The sequence below is a fragment of the Mustela erminea genome, chromosome 4 (assembly GCF_009829155.1).
Source record: "Mustela erminea isolate mMusErm1 chromosome 4, mMusErm1.Pri, whole genome shotgun sequence".
Classification (NCBI taxonomy): domain Eukaryota; kingdom Metazoa; phylum Chordata; class Mammalia; order Carnivora; family Mustelidae; genus Mustela; species Mustela erminea.
In genome coordinates this window covers 12,085,207-12,112,990 of record NC_045617.1, presented here as the reverse complement: position 1 = coordinate 12,112,990, position 27,784 = coordinate 12,085,207, and the positions used below count along the sequence as shown (strand labels likewise).

The following is a 27,784-nucleotide window of genomic DNA, read 5'->3' as shown; positions in this document are numbered from 1 at the left end:
AAACATCAGTTGCGACAGCACTGATCTTTCCTCTGCTGGCTTGGAATGCCATCTTTATCATATTCTCAATCTCCATGTGACTTGCATCTCTGCATGGACTTTGAATATTTCTGTTCAGTAGCAGATTCTTAAACTTACTGTAACTTTACAGAATATTTTGCCGATGGGACAAATACTTCCTTGTTATTTATTTTATTTTATTTTTTGCCTCAGAATACTTCCTCTTGGACACTCTAAAGAGTTATTCTCCTAGATGAACTTTAGAATCAGCCAGTCACGTTGTTCTAAAAATCTATTTGGGATTGCACCGAACGTGTAGCGGTTTAAGGACAACTGACCTGTGGATTCGAATCTTCCTACTAAGGAACATAGAATATCTCAGAATTTTTTTAGGTTTATGCCTTTTAGTAAAAGTTTTATAGTTTTTAAATATAAATATTATACATTGTTATTTTCTTCCTAGTTTTAAAGTGATTTTTGTGGGTAATAGAAAAGGATTTTCCCCCTCAATTTTTAAATGGTTGTCACTAATATGTAGACCCTTACTCATTATTGTATATTCATTATATGGTGCCCTTATTGAACTTGTTTAATGATTCTAATGGATTTTTAGTTGACTGTGTTTGATTTTTTAAGTTGATATCCTATCCATTTAAGGATGAGCGATATTCATTCCTCATTTCTTGTTTGTTGCATTAGGATTCCTGAAATGAATTGGTAGGCTGTCTAGCTTTTCCTGTACTCAGGAAATGTGTGAAACAAGGATTTGCTATTCTTTGAAAATTTCATAGTTTATCACCCATAGAAGCAAGTGGGCTTGAAGTGATTTCCATATTTCTTTATGATAGCTTTCTAAAATTGATGTGCTTGAGACAGAGGAAGGTAGGCTGATAGGCTGACAGCTGGAGGAATGAATGACCAAACTTGGGAGGTGAGGCAGCCAAGATTGCTGGGGTGCCCAGGAAGCGAGGATGAGCTGGGGTAAGAGGAGAGTGACATTGCCCCCACTCCTTACCGCCCCTGGTACAAGACCTTTCTGGAATATCGTGATTTCATGTAAGAGGGAAAGCACTTTATGCCTCAGCTATTTCCCAGCCAAGCTGTGATGAATCTTAGGGCCTTTTCCCTGGAAAACAAGGGAAGTGGTTAAGGGTGTTAAAATTAGAATCGAACTTCTCCCTTTTGGTAAACTTGATTTTGAAAGTCTTGTGATGGCTGCTTACATTGTATTGCTGTGACCTGGAGATTAATGTTGGCAGGCCGTGCTCACTAAGGTTGTAACCATGCCTAGCTGCTAGAAAGATTTAGCTGGCCTTCGTGTGATTGTGGAAGACTCTGTTTGCTAATTTCCCTCACTTTACGTGGAGTAAATCTTGGAAGAAAGCTATTTTTCTATCAGGGTGGACGTTAGACTTTTGGATTCTGTTGTTCACTATATATACTTTTGTTAAGTGCCCTGCCCTGATTTTATGGCTCAACAGGGGAGATGCTGTAGTTCCAGATGAGATTAAACCTCTCATTTTAGAGAGTTTCTTGTGTTTGGACTGAGGTCTCTACTTCCTCTTGTTAGAAGACCTGGGGAATAGTAGGTAAGGAAGTTTCTTGCATGGTAATGATCCCTAATAGCCATGAAATTTGAAATTGGAGAATGCATTCATGATTTTGGTAGGATGAGTTCCCATGGAGGTCTTTGTCCTCCCCGAGTATGGTTATTTCTTTGTTATATATGGCTAAGAATTTTTGTGAAATGCCACACAATTGGTCTTCACAGGATGCCTTTTAGTATATTCAGCCTTTAGACAGTGTGCTCAAAATCCCAGTGTGAAAATGCACTTTCATAAATACTTCTCCCTGCTAATTAAATTAGCTGCTTAAAGGTATGACTTAATTGTCCTGTCAGTTGTTGTTTTTTAAAGATTTATTTTGAGAGAGAGAGAGAGATCGCGAGTGTGCACGCATCCCTGGGCACGTGGTGGGAATGGGCAGGGAGGGCCAGAGGGAGAGAGAGAATCTCAAGCAGTCTTCCTTTGAGAACAGAGGAGCCCAAGTAGGGCTTAATCCCATGACCCTGGGGTCATGACCTGAGCTGAAATCAGGAGTGGGATGGTCAACCCATTGAGTCACCCAGATGCCTCCTATCAATTGTTTTTTTATTTTTATTTTTATTTATTTATTTGTTGAAGATTTTACTTATTTGACAGAGATCACAAGGAGGAAGAGAGGCAAGCAGAGAGAGAGGAGGAAGCAGGCTCCACTGAGCAGAGAGCCCGATGCGGGGCTCGATCCTGGAACCCTGGGATCATGACCTGACCCGAAGGCAGAGGCTTTAACCCAATGAGCCACCCAGGCGCCCCTAGAAGAGTTTTTTGCTTTTGAAAATGAAGAGGTGGTTCGTCTGGATATTCTTGTGACTTTCCTTGAAAGCTGAACCAACTGCAGGCCTGTATTTAAATAAAAGGAACTAAATGTATCAGATTTCTGTGTTATAGACTTAAAGATTAACATATAACATATTACTGATTTCAGTGACCTTATTCATTTTTCTCACTTTCGGGTGGAATCAAGAGTAAAGAAAATTTCTGGGAATTAATATTTAATCTTTAATATGAGGGATCTGTGAAGAGCTAACTTGAGTTCATATTTGGAAGGTGTGTAGAGTGAAGCCAGGGGCAATTAATTGAGGTAGAAAATTCACTGCTCCTGTAAATACTGGAGAAGATAGAAGAGCCTCTCAAAATATAAAATACACTTTATCGCATATAGAAGATCTGTAGGGGAAAAATGAGTAATTCAGTAACAGAGCTTACTCACACTGAGAGAAGGGAAGTGTTTAGGTTGAACAGTATAAGCCATTTTGCCAAAATGTCTTCCTCGTTTCTGTGTGTTTTCACCTTGTACATACACGTCTTAATCCTGTGGGAGCCTATTATTTGTGAACAGGAATTATAGTTTAGAAGGATGACATGGTGACTTTTTCCCCACCACCCACTCACCGTGTGTACATGGAACAGACCACTCAGTGGGTTTACATTTGAAAAATACAGGTGCTGATAGTGATTTATGTCCTGTGTGGTATTCATCATTAAATCCCTGTCCACACACAAGAAAAGTAGAGAATTGAGGCACCTGCCCGAGTAATTCAGAGGGAATTCTCTGAGGGCAATTAAGATTTGTTTTCTTCGTCTCCGCACTCTGCATTTCTTGAGGATGCAGGAGGCTTTATACTTTATTGATGGTACAGGACAAGGTAGGACTCCCCAAGCCCCTCCCCTGGTTCAGGGGGTCTGGAATATGAGGGTGGAGGTCAGGAGATTCTCATTGTGTTGGGGATGAGTTGGGGCAAGGACTCCCTAGCAGCATCGGAGGGCCTTTCTCTTCCTCTTGCTCTCACTGGGGCGTGTGGTCCAGGAGACTTTTACTCCATGGAGGTTACATGGATTATAAGGTCTATCACTGGGTTGCTATAGCCGAATTCATTGGCATACCAGAAAATGAGCTTGACAAAGTGGTCATTGAGGGCAGTGCCAGCCCCAGCATCAGAAGTGGAATTGTGGGTATCACTGTTAAAGTCGCAGGAGACAACCTGGTCCCCACTGTAGCCCAGGATGCCCTTAAAGGGGCCCTCCAGAACCTGCTTCACCACCTTCTTGATGTCACCGTATTTGGCAGCTTTTTCCCAGGGGCAGGTCAGTTCCATGACTGACATGTTGGTGGGGACACTGAAGGCCATGCCGGGGAGCTTCCCATTCAGCTTAGGGACGGCCTTGTGTACAGCCTTGGTGGTGCCAGTAGAAGCAAGGATGATATTTTGGGCAGTCCCTCAGCCATCATGCCGCAGCTTCCAGAGGGCTGTCCACAGTCTTATGGGTGGCAGCGATGGCATAGGCTGTGGTCATGAGTCCCTTGACGGTGCCAGAGTTGTCATAGATGACCATGGCCAGAGGGACCAAGCACTTGGTGGTGCAGGAGCCCTTGCTGACAGTCTTGAGGGGGTTATCCTACTTCTCATGGTTCTGCATTAGCAGAAGGGGCAGAGATGATGACCCTCTTGGTCCCACCTTTCAAGTGAGCCTTAGTCTTCTCCTTGGTGGTGAAGCCCTCCATGGACTCCACAACATAGCACAAGCATCACCCCATTTGATGTTGCAGGAATCTTGCTTCTGGAAGATGGAGATGGGCTTTCCACTGAGGGCAAGTTTTCTGTTTTTAGCCTTGACTGTGCTGTTGAATTTGCTATGGGTAGAATCATACTGGAACGTGTAGACTATGTCAACAAAGGGGTCATTGATGGCAACAGTATCCACTCTGCCAGAGTTGAAAGCAGCCTGATAGAGTTTATTCCGACCTTCCTGATCACATCTTGGGGATGTGGCTGGCACGGCACCAGAAGACGCAGCTGTCTGTCAGATGGGAAGGAGCAGTGAGCCAGGAGACCTTTTTTTTTTTAAACATTTGTGTTGTATATAGACTAAAATAATTTTGGTCTAATATTTCCTGGCTTTACGCAGAAAACAACTATGTGTTAACTTATTGTAGTTTGAAATTCTAGGGCCATAGCTCATTTGCATTTCCTCTCTGTATTTGCCCTGATAGTGCCTTGCGTGTGTGACTGCTATGTTGTACATTAAACACATCTGGTCAAACCAGTTTTGATTTTCCTTGTTCCTAGGTCTAATGGTTCCCTTCCTGGGTATTGGGAATAGGCGAATACAGCTGGGTCCCATTTTGAGTACATGTCTATTCATTGCCACGGTGATGGCCTCAGAACCTCTGCAGCCGTGCCTAAGCCCTGTTGGAAGGCAGCCCACAGAGAAACAAGTATTGTGTTCTTACCTCTGGGCCACTTCTGTGATCTTTTAGGACCCATGGTTAATTTTTTACTTTTTTTAAAAAATTTATTTTTACTAGGTAGGCTCCATACCCAGCATGGAGCCCAACATGGGGCTTGAACTTACGACCCTACGATAAGACCTGACCCGAGATCAAGAGTCAGATGCTTAACCGACTGAGCCACCGAGGTGTGCCTAGATTTTATACTCTAAATTCCTGGAGGGCAGCTGGCTTCTCTTCCAGGGCATCAATGAAAAAGATAATGTTGCTCAAAAGCATAAGACTGTATTTTATCTGTGGTCTGTAATATCAGTGGCTTAAAATATCTGCTTTATTTTATGATATTCCCTCATCTCATAATTGGTATAGCCCTTTGGTTCTGAAATCCAGAGTAGAAACAAAGCAAGTGTTTCAGGTTTAAAGCTAACAAAGAAGTTTAAGAATAGGAAGACTTAGCGTCTTTAAAAAAGAACTATGCCAGAATTATACTCAGAAAAAGAAATTTTGCCCAAGAGATTATTCTCATGTACATCTTTCCTTGGAGCAGCTCTGTTTCCTTGAACACCCTTGTCTCTTTTCTCTTCCTTGAAGCATCTGCTGTCTTTGGCTTCCAGCCTACCCCTTTCTCTTGGCTTTCTTGCTTCTTTGTCATTCCTTTCCTGTTGCCCTTTGGATTCTTCATCTTCTTCCCACTGTCATAAGATGACGTTCTTCTTAGGGGACCATCCCTGGTCCTTTTTATCCTTTTAGGATAATAATATTTTTGCCCCTGCCTTCAACTACCCTTTGTATATCTTCGTGTCTGCCCAGTTAATACACCTCTAACTGGGACCTCTCTTGTGGGTCCAGTGTTGTTAACGTCCAACTGGATATCTTCATTTGAATGTTTGCTATGTTCCTGCAACTGAGTGAATAGAAACAATGAAAGAAGCCTTTTTTACAGTTGCTTCTTCATGGAGCTTCTGCCTCAGAGCATATGACAGTCTGTGAGTCCATGTTTGAATATTGGCTAGGTTACCCAACCAATTTTTCTTGCCTTGTCACATTGGCTAGTTACCTCCAAGCCGATGTTGGCTTGTTCCTGGCCTTAGATAGAAATTATTCAGTCTTCACCAGTAAGTGTATTGTTAGTTGTAAATGTTTTTGTAGATACTCTTTATTTTGAAGATTTTAAGAATAAAGTTTAAAAACATTTTCATTAGCTAACTGTAAGTATTATTAATCTTTAGAGGATTTCTACTGGAAAAAAAAAAGAAAACAAAAATCCACCTTAAACTTTGGAAAGATTTTGTTTTATTTATTTTAAAATTTATTTTTAGACAGAGAGTGAGAGAGTGTGCCAGCAGGGAGAAGGGCAGAGGGAGAGAGAGAGATAGTCTCAAGTAGACTCCAGACTGAGCATGGATTACCATGCTGGGTTTGATCTCATGACCCTGGGATCATGATCTGAGGCAAAATCAAGAGTCGAATGCTTAACCAACTGAGCCACCTAGGCACCCTGTGTTTTATTAATTTTTAAAAATGATCTCTACACCTGACATGGGGCTCAAACTCATGACCCTGAGATCAAGAATTTGATGCTCCACTGACTGAGACAGTCAGGTATCCCTATCTTAAATAAATTTAGGGACATATAAAATTTGTATTATCAATGAAATTGTCAGGGTCAAAGAAGATTTCACAACTGAAGAGAAAAAGATAGTCGAGATATGGTTTGGAGGAAATGAGCCTGTTATTTAGTTTAATGATGGTTGGTGCTAATTTTTCATTTGCTGGATGGATGTGGAAGTGGTAAATTTAATTTTGCTACTTTTTAATTTTGGGACATTAAACCTATTTTCCTGTTTTTAAATCAGGAGACTCAGAATAATTTTGGAGTTGTGTAAATATCATGTTATTTGTGTGTGTGTGTGTGTGTGTGTGTGCGCACGCAAGCAAGAGTGAGAGAGAGAGAGAGAGAGATGATCATCCTCCCTGGAACTGTAAAGTCTAAGCAATCTGGAATTGAATTGAATTCCTTTTTTCCATAATTAAGAAAATTAAAAACTGGGTTTAGTCCCTAAGGAGGCCTCTGGAAAAGCCTGGAAGTTCTTGTTCTCATCAGAATCATATGTTAAAATGTTATGAATCTTGTAAATACAAATGACCATCAGTGGACCGTGTTTAATTCTGGGACTGGGTCATACACCCAGTTCTTGCTTGACTGAAGTAAAAGACTCTTGAAAGACTATGGTGGTACAGGATTTTTTTTTTTTTTTTCAGTATGAACATTTCTTTTACTCTATTTTTTATTTTTAAGATTTTATTATTTGGAGAGAGACTGTGCAAGTGGTGGGAAGGACAGAGGGAGAGAGAGAGAATCTCAAGCAGACTCTGTGCTAAGCCTGGAGCCTGATATGGGGCTCAGTCTCATGACCCTGAGATCATGACCTGAGCCAAAACCAAGAGTCGGTCATTCAACTGACTAAGCCACCCAGATGCCCTGAAAAAAAAAATTTTTTTTTAAAAGTTTTATTTATTTATGGAATCTCTGCACCCATGACGGGGCTCAATCTCCTGATCTCGAGATCTCGGTCACATGTTCTTCCAATTGAGCCACCAAGGTGCCCCAGTGTGAAAATTTATATAGAATTTTTACTTTTCTTAGGACTTGGAGCTTTTATTTGATGCTTCATTAACAATAGTTGATGCACTTTTTGGTACATCTATCTAGGCAGATTGAAGAAAGAAAGAGTGACTGTGTACCCATGTGCATTCTTTAAATCTTTTAGGTGGAAAGTTAAAGGACATGACTGGTTAGAATTTTAAAGATGCCCTAACACAGAGTAGGCACTCAGCAACCATTTGTTGAGAGAAAGAGGTGGGGGGAAACGTGTTGAAATGTTATTTACTCCTTTTTCTTTTTTTCCATGAAAAGTGAGTGCGTCCTCAAGGTCCCTGTTAGCTCTAAAATTCTTAGAGTTCAAAAATCTAAAATTATGGAGCTCCTGAGTGGCTCAGTGGGTTAAGCCTCTGCCTTTGGCTCAGATCATGATCTCAGGGTCCTGGGATCGAGCCCTGCCTCCAGCTCTCTGCTCAGTGGGGAATCTGCTTCCCTACCCCCCCCCCCACCTTGCCCGCCTGCCTCTCTGCTTACTTGTGATCTCTCTCTCTCTGTCAAATAAATATATAAAATCTTTAAAAAAAAAAATCTAAATATCAGGGCTTTATTCTGAGACACTTGCCTTCTTTCTTTGGCAAGCCACTCTATAACTCTATTCCTTTTCACCTAATTGTTACTGCAGAGTTTTTCTGTCCTGTTGTTCAAGAACTTTCTTCCAAGCTGCCTAACGGTCGAGGGTAGTGTACTTGGGAGGAGTGTCATCTTTGGAATTTAATCTGATTCAAATCTTTTCTCCATCAACTGTTTATTGTATGTATGCTCTTTTGTAAAATTTCTGAACCTCTGCTTTCTCATGTATAAATTGGGGTCAGTAAAATCTCCACCTCAAATTTAGTCGTGAGCCTGAAATGCTGTGAAAAGCTTGGCACCGTACCTGGCATATGTTAGGTCTTAAGCAAACTGTTAACCATTTCCACTCCCTCCCCCCTGTTCTGACAGCTGCTCGATTATCTTTCAAGTGATTAAGACTTTAAAATTAAAATCTGCCTTTATTGTCCTGGAAAAAAAAAAGTCACAGCTCACTCCTTTTACCCACGACTCCATGTGCTTTCCCCCTGATGTTGTAGGTCAGCACGAATAGTTTTCACTGTGCTCTTCAGGGTTTGTTTCGGAGTCCCTACTGTTTTCAGTCTCCATGGCCATTCCTTATCCCTATCCGGAGCTGTGGTAGGCTGGATCTTTGGTCTCTATTCTGTTTTTGTACTATCTAGCCAGCCATAAGGAAGTCTTTGTTTCTCCATTTCCACTGTTAAGAAGTAAAGACGTGTTCTTTTGCTCCTCTCATAGGAGAAAGTAGAGCTTGACTTGGAGGATTTTTCCCCTTTTGAGATTTGCTGAGTAAGGAGTATTAAAAAAAAAAACTTTTTACCAAAATATAAAGAGCACAAATCATGTTGGGATCTTGGTGAATTTTCCCAAAGTGAGCATACCTGCGTGATAAGTAAGGATCGTAGTAAGTTTAAGGAAAGTCTCTACGTGCTCTGAGCTTGATTAAGCCTTCTCGCCCTCGTCACCCTTCAGATTACCCACCTGTTGTGGGAGGCATTTCGGCTCCCTGGTGCCCTCTGACCCTCCATCTGCTAGCTGGCTTTGTGTGCACTGGGGTTCACCTGCCCTGCCCTCCCTCTCTGTTCTCTGAGATGGGAAGTGTGGGGTTCAAGAGACTGACGCTTTGTTCTTGATGCCTCCTGGCTAGAGGAGATGTCCTAGAGAGGGAATGCCGTATTTCCACTTTCCCTTAACCAGTCTTCCCTTGCGGCCAGCTGCAGATGGGATGCAAAGTGCAGGGGAAATGCTGAGGGAAAACCGGCAGCCTTTTTTCCTTTGCTGTTTCCGGTCTGTTCAACAAAGCGTTGAAGATGTGGAGTACAACAGTGCTGCGTTGAGAAGCTAGTGTGAAAAACACTGTGTTTATGATTAAGATGAAAAAAACTAAACTTAGACTTTTTAAAATGAGGCGTAAGGGAGGGTGTTGTGAATAGTGGATAGTTTTATATGGTGTGTAGGGCAGAGGTCTGGAGGAAATGGACTTAAATCGAGGCAGAGGGGTGGAGGCTACCTTGTGATTTCCTGTTGGAGAGGGCTCTGGAATATTGGAATGTATGGGTGGCTTATCGATCTCCTGGATAGTTGGGGTGGTGTGTTTACAGTAGCCACAGTCCGAGGTTGGAGTTGACCTTGCCTTAATTACAATTCTTTTGTCATTATGTAATTTCCTAAATGCCATGAAAGATACCAGGGTTTGGGTGTTTTTTTTTTTTTTTTCCCTGCCATTCATTTAATGGGAAGGGATGGATTATACAGACATTCTGGTATAAATTATGAGATTTTTGAGTAGTGCTAACGCTCAGTTTTTTTCAGACCAAAGGCATCCCAGTGCTCCTACTGAGTAGTTGTGGGACCACAAATAAAGGGTTGTTGGGAGGACGATTGTTGGGGGAGGGGTAAGATATCTGAAGGGCTTTATAAATTGTGTGATGTCAGGTAACAGGCCGAGCTGTGACACTTCCGTGGCGTTTCTACGAGCGTGTGGAGCTCACATCTTCCCGCCTTCTCTCGCTTCCAGACCTCCATGTCTCTCAGTGACTTGGGGGCCATTGGGTAGAATTACCTTGTTTGTATTCTGCTGTTTGTTCTCGTGTTCAGTGCCGTCTCTCTCGGTAGGTGATGCTGGTTGAGATGAAGGGGGAGATCCTGAGAGGTGGGGAGGTTTTGCATTATTTGAGAGGAAGCTTTTTGAGAAACTGCAGATTTAGAAGGGGATGCTGGAGGTAAAAGGCAAAACTGGGAAACAGAGTCAGTCCAGGTGTGGCGGGGGGCCTGGGGCAGGGCACTGGGTTGGGCTGAGCGCCTTGCTACTCCTGTACCAAACAGTATCCTGATCCCCTTAGAAAGGGGAGAAATGCCACAGGCCTCTCACTGTCTGCATGGCCAGAGCCCTGCCTCAGGACAGGACAAGAGTGTACTCATCTCTGTACTGATGGCTGACCCCAACTCCTGTGACCTCCATTCGGCTTCCTCCTTTGAACTGGGAGTGGTGATGTGGGCCTGAGATCCTGCCTTGGTTGCCACCTTCAGGAGGTCCGACCCTGGTGCTGCTGGGCCTCGTTTGGCCTTTGGTTCCTGAGCAGTATCAGTTGTGGGGATCTTTGCCTTGCGGCCAGAACAAGTTGCTTCTGCCTAGGTATCGTATCAGATAAGCTTTTGATGATCTTATCTCTTCTTGTGTCTCAAAATGTGCCATGTAACAGAATCCTATTTTGTTGGTGGTGGTGGCTTTAACAACATAAAGTTATTTTCTCTCCGTTTCGGGGACTGGAATCCAGGATCAAGGTGCTGGAAGGTTTGGTTTCATCAGAGGCCACTCTCCTTGGGCTGCCATGCCACCTTCTTGCTGCCACTTTACTCGGTCATCCTGCCATACAGACCCAGCCCTGGTGTTGCTCTGTGTGGCCCAATCTCTTCTTTTTTCTTCTTGTTTTTAAAAAGCTGCATCAAACTCTATTAAATCCAGTTCAATTTTTTATGACATCTGTACACCAAAAAATCAGTTCTGTATAATAAAGAATACTTCGGTCTACAACGGAAATTTAGAAACCGGAAGAAGGATTTGTGCTGTCCATCATTGTTAGGGTAATTTTTAGAAGGGTAGCTATGTGAGTTACCTGCTGTCCTGTAATCAATTACCCCATCACTTAAAGGCTTGCAGCAACCGTGGCTCTCCCACAGCTTCTGTGGGGCAGCAATCTGGGCTCAGGCAAGAGCCTGGGACTCAGGGTCTGTGTCCCAGGCTGCTGTCATCGTGGAGTTCCCTGCGGGAGGACCTGCTTCCAAGCTCACCCACGGGGTTGCTGCCAATTAGAACCTTGCTTTACCCGATGTGGGAAGTCTGTCTCTGTTTAGAGATCTTATTGTAAACGGGGTATTAATTTATAACCTTCTGTAAGTCTCCAATTTGATACTGGAATTTGGTCAAAGATGGATATGCTTTTTAAAAAACATCTTCATTGAGGTATGTGGATATACTTAAAAAATATGATTTGAATTCTGATGTTATTGAAGCCAATGAGGAAAAAAAAGCTTTGTTTGCAACCATTTACTCCCATGTGATCATATAGCCTTCTATGATACCAGAGCATTTTCTTAACTGAGGAAATTCTTACATCTTAACTGGATTCCTAAGCATTTTACATTTATGTTAAATATTTGAAAAAAATTAATGAGCTTTTTCTTTTTCTTTTTTTTTAAGATTTTATTTATTTGAGAGAGGGCATAAGGGAGGGGAGGGTCCAGGGAGAAGCTGACTCCCCACTAAGCAGGGAGCCTCGTGTGGGACTCCATCCAGTGACTCTGGGATCATGACCTGAGCCGAAGGCAGATGCTTAACTGACTGAGCCACCCAAGCACCCAAAATTAATGAACTTTGATAGATAGAGCGAGGATCCTGAAACTGCACTTCTCCAGAGAGCTGGTCGGTGCCAGTCAAGTGGAACAGGGTGTTTCTCTCTCTTTTTCTCAGACACACACACTAGGGGTGTTTCATGGTTCCGTACTCTACTTATGAGTCTAATTTACAAAGAGATATATATATATACAATCTTCTATTATATATGTAACATGCAAAATAATCTATTTACAATATGCATAAGTTGGGGGCACCTGGGGTGGCCTCGTTGGTTAAATGTCAGCCTTCAACTCAGGTCATGATCCTGGGGTCCTGGGATCAAGCACTGTGTTGGGATCCCTGCTTAGCGGGGAGCCTGCTTCTTCTCCCTCTGTCCCTTCCCCCTGCTTGTGCATGCCATCTCTCTCTCTCTCTCAAGTAAATAAATAAAAGAAAAAACAATGTGCATAATCTTTATTATGTGTAGAATATACATATACTCCTCTGTTATAGACTATATAAAATTTAATTACACATATGATCTCTTATGTAATACATATTTCTCCTATATATTATTTTCTGTTACATATATACTTTAGATCTGTAACATGTAACCTATTTATATATATTTGTGATCTCCTATTCTGTGTGTATATATATATATATTCCAGTCTGAGATACAAGCTCATGAGGAACAGACATCATAAGTCACTTTCATACCCGGTGGTACCTGGTGTAGTAAGTTGAGGTTCATGGTAACGTTCTCAGCGAATGCTTGGAGGTTTGATTGCACTAATTCTTTGATGAAAGTTGTATTTCACAGCCATAGGTTGTGGAGAGGAAAATCTACAAATGTAGGCTCTCCTGGGATTAGTGACATTTAGGAGAAGCAGCCCTGCCATGTGTCCCGAGTCACCACATCTCTGAATTCCAGGCCTCTAGGTTGTACGCCCCCAGGGACACCAGTCACATTTCCTGCTTGCTTCTCCTGAATTCCCCCTTGCCCCCATGCGAGAGGAGTTGAGTGCGTGAAGTTAAGTGTGCCCTGTGAGGCGATGAGACCATTTTTGCCTGTTGCATGGCAACCAGCTTCCAGTCTCTCCTGGGGCTTGGTTCTGGAGGTGAGGCCTCTTGATGTGCCCTCACCAGAAGTGCCCCTTCCCCTCCACTGTAATGAGGTTGGAGTGAAGCACGATTATCAGCATTTCCGTAGTTGGTATAGTTTTTTTTCCCTTTATGAAAAAGGCCTTGATTTTGGTGCCCAAGCTGTCTTGATTATTTTGAAGTTTTTCTTCTGTTTTCTACAGAAAGGCTACATAATGCTGCTCCTTAATGGGGATAATGGTGATTCTTGACATCTTCCCGGGGTCTTTGAGCTCAGGTAGAGGTTGTTCAGGCTGAGTGTGGCCCTCAGGACAATCAAATTCAAAAAGAAAAACTTTTGGAAAGAATGAGATGAAGGGAGCTATAGTAGATAATGTCTTAGTTTGGCGGCTGTAATGGAATTACTGTAACTGCGTGTCTTAAACAGCAAGCATCTGTTTTTCCTAGATTTGGAGGCTGGAAGTCCAACGTCAAAGCCCAGGTGAAAGCGGTGTCTGGTGAGAGCCTGCTTCCTGATCCGGAGACGGCCATCTTGTCACTGCATCCGCACGTGGACGACGGGTGAGTGGGTTCTCTGGGGCCTCTTTTATAAGAGGACTAGTGCCTTTCATGAGGGCGCCACCTTCATAACCTAGTCACCTCCCAGAGGCCGTGCATCCTAATAACATCCCACCAGGGGTTTGGGATTTCAACACAGCCACCTGGGGAGCCACCAGCATTCGGTCCATAACATTTGCTGTGTCCTCCCCACCCCTCAAACTCATGTCCTTCTCAAATGCAAAACACATTCATTCATCTGAACCGCCCCCAAAAGCCTGAAGTCATTCCAACGTCAGCTTTAAAAGTCCAGAATCTCATCTGAATCTTACCTAAATGAGGTGTGAGTGGGACTTCAGGTGTACCGTTCGTCCTGAGGCAAATTCCTCTCCAGCCGTGAACCTGAGAAAGCAAACAAGGTCCAGTCTGCATCTTCAACACTTTGCTAGGAATTACTTCAGCTAACTGCCCAGTTTCATCACTCCCCAGCTCAACCTTCCACAAAGCGCTGGAACATTAACGCAAGTCAGCCAGGGTCATTGACACCTTTATGGCAAGGATTGCCTTTCCTCATGTTGCCGGGAACTTCATTTCCATCTGAGCCCTCATCCCAACGACTGTTACCATCCATAGTCCTACACACGCTGTGCTCGCGATCACTTCGGTATTCTCGAAGAAAATGGAAGCTTTCTGTCGTGGTTCTTTCAGGCTGGTTATAACAGAATACCACAGACCGAGTAACTCATAAACAACAGAAATTGATTTCTCAGAGTTCTGGAGGCTGGACCTCCAAGATTAGGGTGCCTGCAAGATCAGGTGAGGGCCCTCTTCCAGGTGGCTAAGTTCTTGTATCTTTACTTGGCAGAAGAGCCTAGAGAACTCTCTGTGCTGTCTTCTATAAGGGCACTAATCTCATGCATGAGGGCTCTACCCTGGTGACCTAATCACCTTCTCAAAGTCCCACCTACTACCGCCATCATGGCAGTTTGGGCAGTTTGGGGTTTCAGGGCATGAATTTTGGGGAGACACAAACATTGAGACTGCACCACTTTCTGCTCTTTTCTGGGTCCTCTCCAGAATCATCCTTAAAGGTCCAATGTGGTAGTGTGGGATTTTTCTAGCATGTACCTCCAAACTTTTCCAGCTCCTACCTGTTACCCAGTTCCAAAAGTATTTGTAACAGCAGCACCCCACTTTTCCATATCAGTTTCTTAGTCTGTCCAGGCTGCTGTAGCAAAAATACTGTAAACTTTTGGTTACAATTGTTTAACTGTTTGTATGATTTATAATTTTGTCAAACTCTTTGTTTAGGCATGGCACAAACATTTATTTCTCATAGTTCTGGAGGCTGGAAATTCCAAGATCAAAGCCCCAGAGGATTCTGGGAGAGCCTGCTTCCTGCTTTGTAGGCAACTGTCTTCTCGCTGTGTCCTTCCATGGCAAGAGGGGAAAGGGAGCTCCCTAGACCTCTTTTCTAAGAGCACTAATCCCACTCATGAGGCCTCTACCTTCCTATACTTTCTGCCTACCGAAACACCACCTCCTGATTCCATCACATTAGGGGTTAAGATTTCAACATACAAATGAGGGGAGGGGGACACAAACATTCAGCCCCCAACAGATGCTCCTAAAAGGCCTTTGAGTTCTACTTTTTACCCTAAAGTGTTGCTGTTTGCTTAGCACTCATGTTCTTGGGCTTTGGATTCCCATGTTTGATGCACTAGGACAGAGAGTGTATTAATGGCTGAGAACTTGGTTCCCTAAATTCTACACTGTGGTGTGAATCCCAACTCATCAGCTCCCCATCTCTGTGATTTGCCACCAAGTACTTTAGCTATGTCAAATCTCAGGTTTTCTCATCCTTAAACAGGGGCTACTAATTGTATCCATAGCATTATTGTTAAGAATTAAAAAATGAGTGAACATAAAGTAAAGCCTTGAGTACAATGCTTGGAACTCAGTGAAATCCCAGTATGTGTTAGTTCTTTTTTTTTTTTTTTTTTTTTTTAAGATTTTATTTATTTATTTGACAGACAGAGATCACAAGTAGGCAGAGAGGCCAGCAGAAAGAGAGGAAGGGAAGCAGGCTCCCTGCTGAGCAGAGAGCCCACAGGACCCTGAGATTGTGACCTGAGCCGAAGGCAGAGGCTTTAACCCACTGAGCTACCCAGGCGCCCCAGTATGTGTTAATTCTTGTCACAGAGAACCAAAGACCTGTTGTTTAAGAATAAAGTCAAACCCAGTTACTGTTTATAAACAAGGTCAGTTTCTCCCTCTCTTGCAGCATGTTTACCGTAAGTGGATTCAGCAAGCTGGAATGCAGGGACTCCCAAAACGTTGAGCAAGAGACTTCTGTTCCCCTAGTCAAAGGATTAGAAAATGTACAAATGGCCAGTAAGCGGGTACAATGATCCTTAGTATCACTAATCAAAACCATAATGAAGTACCACTTCACACTCATCAGAATGGCTGTTTCCAAAACATTTACCCAAACAAGCAAAAAACAGTTTACCCAAACAAAAAACCCAGAACTAATAAATGTTGGCAAAGATGTGGAGACATCGGAACCGTCCTGCTGCACTGTTGGTTGTACTGTGGAATGGTGCAGTCGCTAAGAGAAACATTATGGTGGTTTCTTAAATTAAGACTAGGGTAACCACACGATCTAGCAGTCCCACTTGCGGGTGTATACTTTAAGAGAACTGAGAGCCGGGATTCAAACAGGTGTTTGTAGCATATTTAGAACAGCCCTGTTCATGGTGGCCAAAATGTGGAAGCTGTGCTACTGTCCATGGACAGATGAATGAGTAAATAAAATGTGTAAACAGGAGGTGGAATGTACAGACAGTGGAATATTATTCAGCCTTAAAAAGGAAGGAAATGCTGACATATGCTTCAGCATGAATGAACCTTGAGGACCTCATGCAAAGGGAAACAAGCCAATCATAAAACTGTGTGTGTTACCGCTGAACACCATTTCTAAGAGATCTTTGGAGTAGTCAAATTCATAGAGACAGAAAGCAGATTGGTAGTTGCCTGGGGCTGGGGGTGGAGGTCGAAGGGAGAGTTAGTGTTTAATGAGCATGGAGTTTCAGTTTTGTAAGATGAAAATGTTCTGGAGACAGATGGTGCTGATGACTATACATGGGTGTGAATGTTCTTAATGCTACTGAGTTGTGCACTTAATGGTTAAAATGGCAAATTTTGTTACGTATATTTTACCATAATTATACATTTTGAGGTGCCTGGGTGGCTCAGTTGGTTAAGCATCTGCCTTCTGCTCAGGTCATGATCTTGGGGTCCTGGGATGGAGCCCTGTGTTGGGCTCCTTGCTCAGCGGGGAGTCTTCTTTGAGGTGTTTCTTCCTACCTGACGCAGCTGTCTCCCCTCCTTGCTCATGTGCTGGTGTGCACTCATTCTCTCAAATCTGTGAAAAATACAATTTTTTTTTTTTAAAAAAGAGCAATTTCTCCTGTACAGTTTTACCGTGGGGAGTTAAATTAATATATAATGAGTTGTCAACTCAAGAGTAATGTTTTGGTCAGTGTTCCAAAATAGTTTTGATTGCCAGAATTGTTTTCATCCTCTTTAGCAATAATGAGTGCCTCCCTCACCCGTCACTCTGCCTACCTCCCCCACCCCGCAACCTGAGAAATAAGAAACTACTTGAAGTCTTGCTGGGCCATGTCTTTGAAGACAAAATCCTGATGGCCATGGTGGCATCTTGAGGATTGTGTTACTTTCTTTGCCTCCCCTGACGTTTCCAGAAGCTGTTGGATAGTGACGTAAAGGATATGAAAAGTGGAGTGTAGGTCCAGGAGGATCCAGATTCTGGCGGGCCTCAAGCTCATGCAGTTTGGGGTGCTCTTAAAAAGAAGAACACTTTTTTTTTTTTTCTAATTTCTAATTGTATGCCTGTTGTGAACACACGTGGGGCCCTTCCCAAGGCCTCAAAGGATCCTGAAGCTTAAGCTTCCTTAGTTTAACGTACCTTGTCTCTGTTCCCGAAGGAGAGGCAGAATAAAGGAACTGCCTGTAGCAAACTGCTTACTTCCTCTGAGCTTGATTCTCAGAAGGAAAAAGATCTGGAAAAATGCGCTGCGTTGGGAAGACTGACGGATAGTTGGGAAGCTCAGGGGGATGGAAAATGGTTTATGCAGTTGAATCTCACTCTAGTCCATGTTTAATTTAACCCTTTTTCCAAACTTCAATTTGGCAATCATTTGTACTGTAATTTAGCATTACGAAATCACCTTTGACCCAAACCAATTAATTTTGAATTTCTCGCCTGGAGTGTTGCATTATAAAATTGTAGAGTCATCTTCTGAGAAATTGTATAAAATTTCCATGATAATTATGACCTTGAGGTATTCTCGTGTCAAAGAAGATGCGTCATCTTCTCTTCTTTGTCTGCTAATTACTCCCCCCACCCCATTGTCTTCGTATCTATTTCCTTACTTAGAAAAATACTTCATCAATCAGAGATTAGAATAATCTCATTACCTATGGGAATTCCTCAGTGTCAGTCAGGCCTTTGATGGAGCTGTTAGGGAGCCTTTGTCATTGAAAGCGTCGCTTAGTGACCAGATGGACTCACTGGGAGCAACTTGCAGAATGTCAGGCAGGAAGACATTTAATGAGCCGCTACACGTGCGGAGTAAGCAATAGTGCAATTCTGGTTTTCTTGTTGCTTTGTTTTACTTCCAATAGTAGCATAATTTTTATTTTTTGGCATGAAAAATAGAGCTTTCAGAAATAACGTGTATTTACTTCCTATCATGAAAATGGAAAAATCAAAGAATAGACCGTGTTCTTTTTTTTTTTTTTTTGCAGCAGGGTTCATGATGAGAAGGGAGCACAGTCCTTGTGATGCCTAATGGAGTCAGGGCAGCTGCTGTTCAGACTTGAACTCAGCCAAATCCCTTAGTTTTAATGTAGATTTGAGCGGCCAGATTGCCTATTGTTCAGATGCCAGTTGGACACTGGGGTCTATTTGCCAAACTCATTTTCACTTCTTGGACAAAACTAGAATCTGGATCCTAAATTGAAAGGTGAAAAACAAGGTCTTCTAAGCCAATTAAACGCTATTATCGCTCATGTAGGGATTTTACACTGTGTTGGGCTATTTGAATGATAGAAAGCGATTGAAAAAATGTAGCCTCTCCCCCCTCCCCCGAGATTTTGGGGAGACTTTATAAAACTCATTTGTGTTTGTGGTGAATTGAGGTCTCCTCTGCTTATTTTAGACTCTGGAAAGATGAGTTTGAGAGGACTTCAAAATCTGTTCTTTTACGTGTAGTAACCATTTCCATTGGACTGAATTTAGCCAAATTATTTTTGGCTTGATCTGCACTCCAAAGAAAAAGGGTGTGGTGGAAAAAAAATGATACTGAGAATGAGTAAAACAAGGAGGAATTTTGTATTGTTCTGAGTTTCTGGTCAGTGGAAGACTTAAAAAAAAAACAAAAAAACAAAAAAAACCAAACACCAAACTTTGATTTGGCCCGTTAAATCTTTTCAGATCCACACCTTAAGGTTCTAAACGTCATTACCAGGGGTTACTTGGTAGATAGACACCCTTGAGTTTAGATAGACACTAGGTAGATAGACACCCTTAAACCACTTCAATTAAAATATGAACAATAAGGTTTGTTTTAAAATGAACTTCTCTGTACGTTTTCCTTCATCTGAAGATTCATGCTGCTGGTGTGATGTGAGTCCTAATTCAGTCAGTTTGGAAATTCTTACTTTTCGCACGAGAGGAAAATAGCTTTCAAATGAATAAATCATCTCGGTTGAAACAATTTTATATTGGAATTTGTTGGCAGATTGGCCAGGAGCCAGTGTTATGGCTTTCTTCTACATTTCCCTAGACTTTTTTTTTTTTTTTAATTAACATATAATGTATTATTTGCTTCAGGGGTACAGGTCTGTGAATCATCAGGCTTACACATTTCATAGCACTCACCATAGCACATACCCTCCCCAGTGTCCCCCTTGCCCCTGGCAACCCTTAGTTTGTTTTGTGAGATTAAGAGTCTCTTATGGTTTGTCTCCCTCCTGATCCCATTTTGTTTCATTTTTTCCTTCATTACCCCCCCAAACCTCCCACTCTGCCTCTCAAATTCCTCATATCAGGGAGATCATATGATAATTGTCTTTCTCTGATTGACTTATTTCGCTCAGCAGAATACCCTCTAGTTCCATCCATGTTGTTGCAAATGGCAAGATTTTGTGTTTTTTTGATGGCTGCATAGTTTTCCATTGTGTGTGTGTGTGTGTGTGTGTGTGTGTGTGTGTATATGCGCCATATCTTCTTTATCCATTCATTTCTGATGGGCATCTAGATTCTTTCCATAGTTTGACTACTGTGGACATTGCTGCTATCTACAGTGCTTATTCACTGGGGGAGGAAAGCCTTTCCTGGGACCTCCCAGAGGGTGTAGGCCCCCTCATTCTGTTTCAGGCCTCCATCACCCTAGCACAAGCCACACTTTGCACCTGGGGCCCTCTTAGCTGCGGCCTCCTGGGCATGTTTATACTGCAGGCAGGATCCCATTGGTTAATCTAATTCAGCAGCGAAGGATGTCACTGACCTTTTTAGCTCACTATTCCTTCGTTACCTGAATTATAGAGTTGTAACAGTTGTATTACCTACGAGGTGCTGGTTGCTGTATCCAGGTTTTTGTGTAATTTTTTTTTCATGTGAGCTCCACACCCCGTGAGGGGCTTGAACTCACCACCCTGAGATCAAGGTTGGCGCGCTCTACTGACTGAGCCAACCAGACTTGCATAATTTTGTTTCAGCCTTATTGGGGGGAAGCATCATCCTTTCCATTATACAGGTAAGGAGGGCCAGATTCCGGCAAGATAAGAGACTTAGAACCACAGGGATGGGAAGAGGCAGGACAGGGGTTCACACACAGGTTCTGGGGCCCGTCCTTCCCCTCAGCCTTCCACAGAGCCCGGGGACTTTTAGAGATCTTCCTGTCTGGTTTTCAGCACTGGATATGCGAGTCGTCTGGGGAATTGAGGACCACGATTTCCTTGGTCTCATCTTAGGCGGCTCCTCTCAACCTCCCGGGGGTGGGGCCCAGGCCTGCTGATTCTGCTGTGCAGGAGGCAGGAATGTCCAGAGAGGCCAGAGGAAGGGGGTGCATCGCACTCCCTCGGCTTTTAGGGAGTCTGAATGAAGCCCAGCAACCCCTAGCAGGTCAGTCAGCTTGTTAGTTACAAGCCGGGACTTGACCCAAGATCTTCTGGCAGCCCTTTGGTCTCTTCCTGTTCGCATTCCAAATCCTGACAATAGTCTGGCTGGTGCAGAACACACGGGAGAGGCTCGCTTCATCTTCGGGCTTGGGAGAGCACGAGGGGGCCGTGTTGCAGAGCCGCCTTTGGTGTGAGGAGGAACCCTAAGGGGCAATGTGACTGGCAGTGGCTGTTTCAGCTTGGGGGCTCGGGACTTTGTTCCGCTGCGGGCAGGGGGGCTGTCTTCATGCTGTGATGTTTTGCTGAAACTCCTCTTGACTGGATGTGGGACCTCGGGATAAATTTTCCCTGGCTCTTTTTGTTCCGTGATGTTTCTCAGTATTTTCTTCTGGTTCACAGCCTTGGGATTTAGCTTGGTTCATTTTATTTCTCAAATCCATGTTTCTTTTCAGAAATTTTAAGCTTATTTCTTTTTCCTCCTGGCGAGAGTTCTTTTCCTCTGGTGGCTCCTTTCCCATAGCTTTTGGACCCGTTATTTTCGGATCTGAATTTTTTAAAAAAAGTTTTCTCTGTCCAACAAATCAGGTTTCTTCTGGGGCCAGTTCTGTTTGTTCATTAGAGGCCTTCCTTTCATGTTCTGGCTTTTCCTCAGATGACTTGTGATCTTCACTCACTGGTGGTGGGTTCTGATGAATGCCTTCCATTGATAAGCTGAGAAGTTGGCTTTGATCTTCTCTGCAGGTGTAGAGACAGCTTTCAAAACAGGCCTCTTGTAAGTAGCAGGCAGACCCTGCTTCCCTCCATAATTGTCGGGGGGGGGGGGTGCCCGTAAGTGTGTCTTACCTAGAATTGGGGGGGCTGCCTTTTCTGATGTGGAGGTTCCGACCTGCCTTTAACTCCGCTCCCACATGTACACTGGGATTTCCCCCAGACGTGGTGCCCATTTTCTTGGTTTTAATCAATGGGTTCAATCTTCTGCTGTGGCTCCCAGCCCTGAAGGGTCTGTTTTTGTGGGAAGGGGAAGGAGATGGCAGGGGGGCAGGAGGGTTCAGCCCTAATGCATTTTGTTCTCTGCACCATGTGCTCTCCCCTGCCCAGTGCCCAGGCCTGCCTGTTATCTTTGCCTCCTCCCCAGAACTCCCTGGAAGGATAGTGCGCACCTCCAGAAGCACGGATCTCTGCTTTTCCTGTTTCCAGCACTGCTGTTCGTTTGACTGGCTTTCTTTAAAAGAAGTTTTGTTCCTGTCTTTCTCGCGCTGACTTGGAGAGAGGCAGCCTTTGCTCCTCCTGCCTCCTGGAGTTGGAAGCCAGGCAGAGGCCCGGAGTGTAGGGCGTCTGCTCTGGGTTGTGCCCTAAGTGGCCCCTTGATGTCCCTGCGCCCCTGCAGGGTGGGGTCCTGCAGGACAGTCCCCTCTTCTCAGGGGTAGCTGCTGGCCCGGAAGGCTCGCCTCTGCCCCTGGGTTTGGGATTTGTTACGGAGCCATTTCTGTTGGCGATGCGGGCTGAGAGGGACCGTGGAGGGAGGAGCAGCAAGGGCGCGTCTGTGGAGATGTCTTCCGGTCAGCTTTGGGAAGCCGTGCCTGTGTGGGCAGGGACAGAGTGGGTGCTCCGTGTTTCAGATCCGGCCTAGGATTGGTGTCCAGCATCTTCATCTCTTGCTTCTGTACAGGTGGCCGGTACAAAAGCCAGGTGCAGCTTCCCAGTGTCCCCCCTTAGCTCCTTGTCCGGGGCTCATCCAGCATCCAGGCTGTCCAGCACCCACAGGCCTTCATGCCGCAAACCTGAGCCCAGGGAGGAGGAGAAGTCCCACCACCACACAGTCTGGCCCTTGTCCCCTTCTCCGTCCGTCTGTCCACAGACCTCCTGAGATGCCTCTGAGATGGGAAGCGAGTTTGGAGGTGTTAGAGAGGGCACTGTCTCTACTGAGGCCAAGCAGAGAAGTGTGTAGGCCGAGCTTCCCCGCTTCGGTTGCAGCGAGGCAGGAGTGATGGACCAGTGCACAGCGCCGGCAGCGGTCCCTGGGTCGGGGCTCCCGCTCACACCGGTGGTAGAGTGGCTGAGCCGCTGTAGTTTCAGAATTCCGATTTGAGACTGACTGCTGTCTTTAGCAGTGAGAGATTTGGAGCAGATCGTACATGGAAAAGAAAAGGGCAGAAGAAAAGGAACAGCATGGCCATGGTCATGGCCGTGAAGGGCGAGGAAGGGACTAAGAGGGGAGGCAAGGTTCGGTCTTGCCAGAAATGGGCTTGTATTGCTGGGGCACGGGGCAAGGGAGCTGGTGGGGTGACTCTGGAGGTCGTGGTGTCTTTGGGAAGGTGCGTAAAGACTGTGGGAGAGTTTGGCTGAGACGCCACAGGATGTTTTTATAGTCCTGTAAATGGTGCAACAGACACATAAACTCAGCATGCTTGAACAGAAAGATCTCGAAATCTTCCATCCAACTTGGCTCCTTGTTTGAGCACAAAACCGGAGGCTACGTTACTATCCTGGCTGCCAGACACACCTGTGAACTTGGGGCAGGGCCTTGACCTCCGGAGGCTCTTGACTGGGAGGATCGCCTGGCCGGGGCTCCTGTCCTTCTCTGTCTGCTGGCCCGGAGCACCGCAGTGGGGTCGTCTCCCACCTGGAGGCGGGGGTGGGGGCCTGGGATGGGGCGCTCTTTGCAATGTGGCTTCTACAGCTAGTTCGCCTCATACCTGGACTTTGTTGAAGTCTTAAAAGAAAAATTAGGTAATGGAATATGGTTTAATCTTTGTGTCTTCTGAATTTCTGCCTACTTAGCTGCCAGGCTTGCTTGTTCGCGATTAGTGCTGTGACCGTTGTTGGGTTTGGCCAGGGCTGGAGAGTCCGACTGACTTCACTTGCAGTGGAGTCTTGGCATGTCTGTCGCATTAGCAGCAGCTAACCTTGTTTTGAGAGTACATTTTAACAGCTGTTTGAACCTCCAGTTTTGTAATTGGTTCACCTTGTATCAGAGTAGCTCTATTCTCAAATAGTAGCAGTCTGTAGACAGAGAGCATTAATTAAAAAAAATTGGTATAAGTGTTTGGTTGGAAAGGAAATTAGAACAGTTGACTTAAGGGCAAGCAAGATACTTTCATTTAAGACTTTCTTTTTAAGTGACAAAAAAATCCAGTGTATCAGGAAAAGAATGTGGCAGTTATAGGGAAAATTTTTTAATATTACTTATTTATTTTTTAAAAAGATTTTATTTATGCATTTGTCAGAGATAGCACAGGCAGGGAGAGCTTTAGGCAGAGGGAGCAACAGGCTCCCTGCTGAGCAAGCAGCCTGATGTGGGACTCGATCCCAGGACCCTGGGATCATGATCTGAGCCCAAGGCAGACAGACGCTCATTGCACTGAGCCACCCAGGTGTCCCAAAACTGGTTTTTCAAAAATATGTCACAATAAGGGAAATAGCACTGCAAGAATGTTTTATTGGGGTAAAAGCAAGGTAGTTGCTGATAGCTTTAGCAGTAACACATTCTCAACTGACTGCTTAGGCTTTCTCTGCAACAAATGGTCTCTGGTAGAGAATACGAAGACTGGAAGGTCTGGTGCCAAAGACAGCGTCTGCGCAGACGATCCCAGTGAAGCTATAGGTCCATGGTGGAAAGAGGGACCCTCGTGGGGGGTCCTGTACTGTAGGAAGTAGTCCCCACTTAGACTCTCCATCCGGGCCAGTGATGGAGCCCATGCTCTGTGCCCGTGCTCTGTGCCCGTGCTCTGTGGGGCTTTGTTCTTTCTAATCCTTTTTACAATTCCAGTTGGCTTTTGTTCTCCGCATTTGTTTTCCTTAGAGAAGGGAAGAATCTTGCCCAAGGGCAAAAATGCACTATTAATAATGACTAAGCCAGAACTGAGACCCAAGTGCACCTGGTTCCAAAGCATGCATTCTTCCTACCAAAACCATTGTGTTTCCTATAAATCTGTTGGCAAGATATTTTTGGCCTAAAATGCCCTCTTTTTCAGCTATGATTCTTTTCGATGGAATGATTTCTGAAATGTCATCTCTTTCAAAGACTTTAGCAAACTGATTTAAAATGAGGTAGTGATTTCCGCCATACTGTTCTACTTAAAGATGTACCTCTCACACCTCATTTAGCACTTGCCATGGTGGAAAGTAGATTTACTGTTTTTTTTTTTTTTAGAGTAGATTTATTCTTTTAACTTGTTACCTGTGGTTTGTGTGGGGAGGAGGGGCAAGGGAGGACAATATGTGATTAACTATTTAGTGGTCCTATACAGAATAAATTAAGATGCCAAAAAAATGTAGAATATAATTTAAATCTCTCTGCTGAGATTTTACTTTTACTTGTATTATTTTACCTGGGCCATAAAAAATAATACCAGTGATTTATATTTCAGATGGCAAGACAACATTTCACATTAATATGCCATTTACAGTGGTGTATATTAACTAGATCTATTGATTGGTCATAGAACTTTTAAAATATCCTCATTATCTCCCGATTGCACTTAATAAACAATGAAGTTTTTATGGATTATGGAATTGATAGTGTGATGCGCAACCTAGGAAAATCTCTATTCTCCATGATCTGATTTAACCATGAATTCTATGACGGAAGTAAATTGTAGGAGATACTGTGCAAGTTCTCCAAGTGTTGGGATAGTGTTTGTTTTATTGACTCCTGTAAATTTAGCAGCTAGTAGACTGGTGTTATTAATATTTGTTGAATTATTGACATATGTATATATAAATGAGTTATAGAAATTTATTTTGGAAAAGTAAAGGCCAGAATATATCCCAATATTGCAAGTCTGTCTTGATCTTCTGTATCTTTTATGGCATAGTAGAATAAAAATGAGTTATTATGACATTGGGCATCCAAAGTACTGAAATGTTACGTAGATGCTATTTACACTTAGGAAGTTCAGATGACCAGAATACTGTAGAGTTGTACAGATATTACTCTCCAGCCTGTGTATAATGGGAGAGAGAGACGTGGGGGAGGGAGGCAGAGCTGGAGAGAGGAAGCAGATGTGTAAGTTGCTGATACTTGGAGAAGCTGGATATTTGGATGAGAGGGATGTGGAAATCCTTTATTCTTGAAACTTTCATGTAGATGCGAAACCATTTCCGAATAGTTACTACAAGAACATACTACTCTCTATTTTGTCTTGAGTGGAACATGAGCAAGTTTGACTGTATTTACAGATAAAATATGATCGCCCTGCTCAGTGACTTAGAAACAAGGAGAATTCATTTCTTTTTTAACGTTTAACTATAAAACAGCTTATGGTAGATTAGAGCAGAGATGTACAGAATGACTTAGTAGAGACAGCAGGGTCTGTAAGATCTCAGTATTAACCTCACACTAGTAATATATCTGGTGATCTTTGGACATTGGTTTCATTGGCCAGGAATTGTTTGTGAGGTTGGATATGCCCGGTCCTGTAGCCTGATAGCATTAAAATTTCTCGTTATCCAGCTAACCCCCCTTCTTTTGTGTCCATGTTCAGCAAACACTGTCCTGATTGTGATTTATCACCCCTGCTTATCTGCTGTGCCGGTCCTGCTGCTCCAGATATCCTGGTGTGCTGGAAAGAAATTCCTCATCATCAGTTAAAAGGCTTTTGGTTTTTGAGCTCAGTTATGTGCTTCCTCCTATGGGAGGCACTCCCACTTTCTGTGTACTGGTGAGATTTGATGCGCTCACCTTCTGAGCTACAGTCATGCTCCAGTGTGTGGGGAATTCACTAAGATGATGGGGTCCAAGGAGGCCTCATGGTGAAAGCCATTTGGACTTTCCCTGCGATATTCTGAGTTTTTTCACTTATTCCTTTCGATTTTTTCAGACAAAAGTTAACATTCAAGGAGCAAAGAAGAATTAAAAGCTGAGTAATGAATGTGGATAGTGTTCATATCCACTGATTTCTTTCTTTTCATCAGCTCTGGGTATTAGAAAGCTCATAAATTAAAGACCAGCCTTGGACAGGTGTAATCACAGGTACACACAGAAGCAATGAGGTTCACACAGAGAAACGGTTTTCTCTGAAGATGAGCATGTGGTCACACATTGTAAACAACGTGAAGAAAGAATCCACTCTGAAGAGACAAAAAAACGTAACAGTCAGGAGTATTTGTACTCTAAGAATTTAAGATACTAGGAAAGTCTTCAAGGAAATATGAAATAAGTTAGAACTAATTGTTAAAAATAAAAGTCATTAAAAAAAAAAAGAAGAGGAAGAATCATAGGCACGTGGGTGGCTTAGTTGGTTAGGCATCCAGTTCTTGATTTTGGCCCAGGTCTTGATGATCTCATTTGGCTCAGGCTATGAGGTCGATCGAGCCCCATGTTGAGCTCCGCACTGAATGTGGCACGGGGTTGTGATTTCCTCTCTCTCTCTCTGCCTCTTTCTCCCTCTGTGTGTGCTTTCTCTTTCTCAAAAAATAAACAAATAGATAATAGTCCACTATGAAATGAGAATAGAAATATTTGAAAAGGAACCAAATAAAACTTGTAGAAATATAATGTACTTACTGCCATTAAAAACTCAGTAGTCCAGCGGTGCCTGGATTGCTCAGCGGGTTGAATGTCTGACACTTGATTTTGGCTCAGGTCATGATCTCAGGGTCATGGGATCGAGCCTTGTGTAGGGCTCCATGCTGAGCATGGAGCCTGCTTAGGATTCTCTCTCCTTCCCTCTCCCTTTGCTCAAAAAAAAACCAACCAAACAAACAAAAAAAAACCCCCAAAAACAAAAAACAACAAAAAACCCCCAAAACAGCACAATAGTTCATTAATAGCAGATGAGGCAAAATGGAAGGGAGATCTAGGGAATGTGGAGAGAGATCTGAGATAGTTACGTAGAACGTAGCATAGAGTGAGAAGGAGATTGGAAACGTGTAAGTGATTGAGAGACTTGCAGACAGAGTGAGACAGCCAAAGATGTCTAGTAAGAGTCGAGAAGACTAGAATGAAATTGGAAGGAGCCAATATTCAAAAAGATAATAGCAGATATTGTTTTCAGAATGGAAATATTATAATGGGACACATTATAATATTGGGAGAATCACACTGAAACATGGGC

The 27,784-nt window shown here is 43.5% G+C and overlaps 1 protein-coding gene and 1 pseudogene across 2 annotated transcripts in view; one reads left to right on the top strand and one right to left on the bottom strand.

The window, feature by feature from the left end:
* Positions 1 to 27,784, top strand: part of TIAM2 (TIAM Rac1 associated GEF 2) — a 225,279-nt gene that overhangs the window by 32,530 nt on the left and 164,965 nt on the right. Inside the window, exon 2 of one of the 2 annotated variants that reach the window (XM_032338642.1) lies at positions 13,428 to 13,541. The gene's annotated coding sequence lies outside the window, so the exon portion shown is untranslated. Of the gene's footprint in view, positions 1 to 13,427; positions 13,542 to 27,784 lie in introns of those variants that run through there. The other variant, XM_032338645.1, reaches the window with a different exon arrangement.
* On the bottom strand, positions 3,416 to 12,630 carry LOC116589283 (annotated as a pseudogene).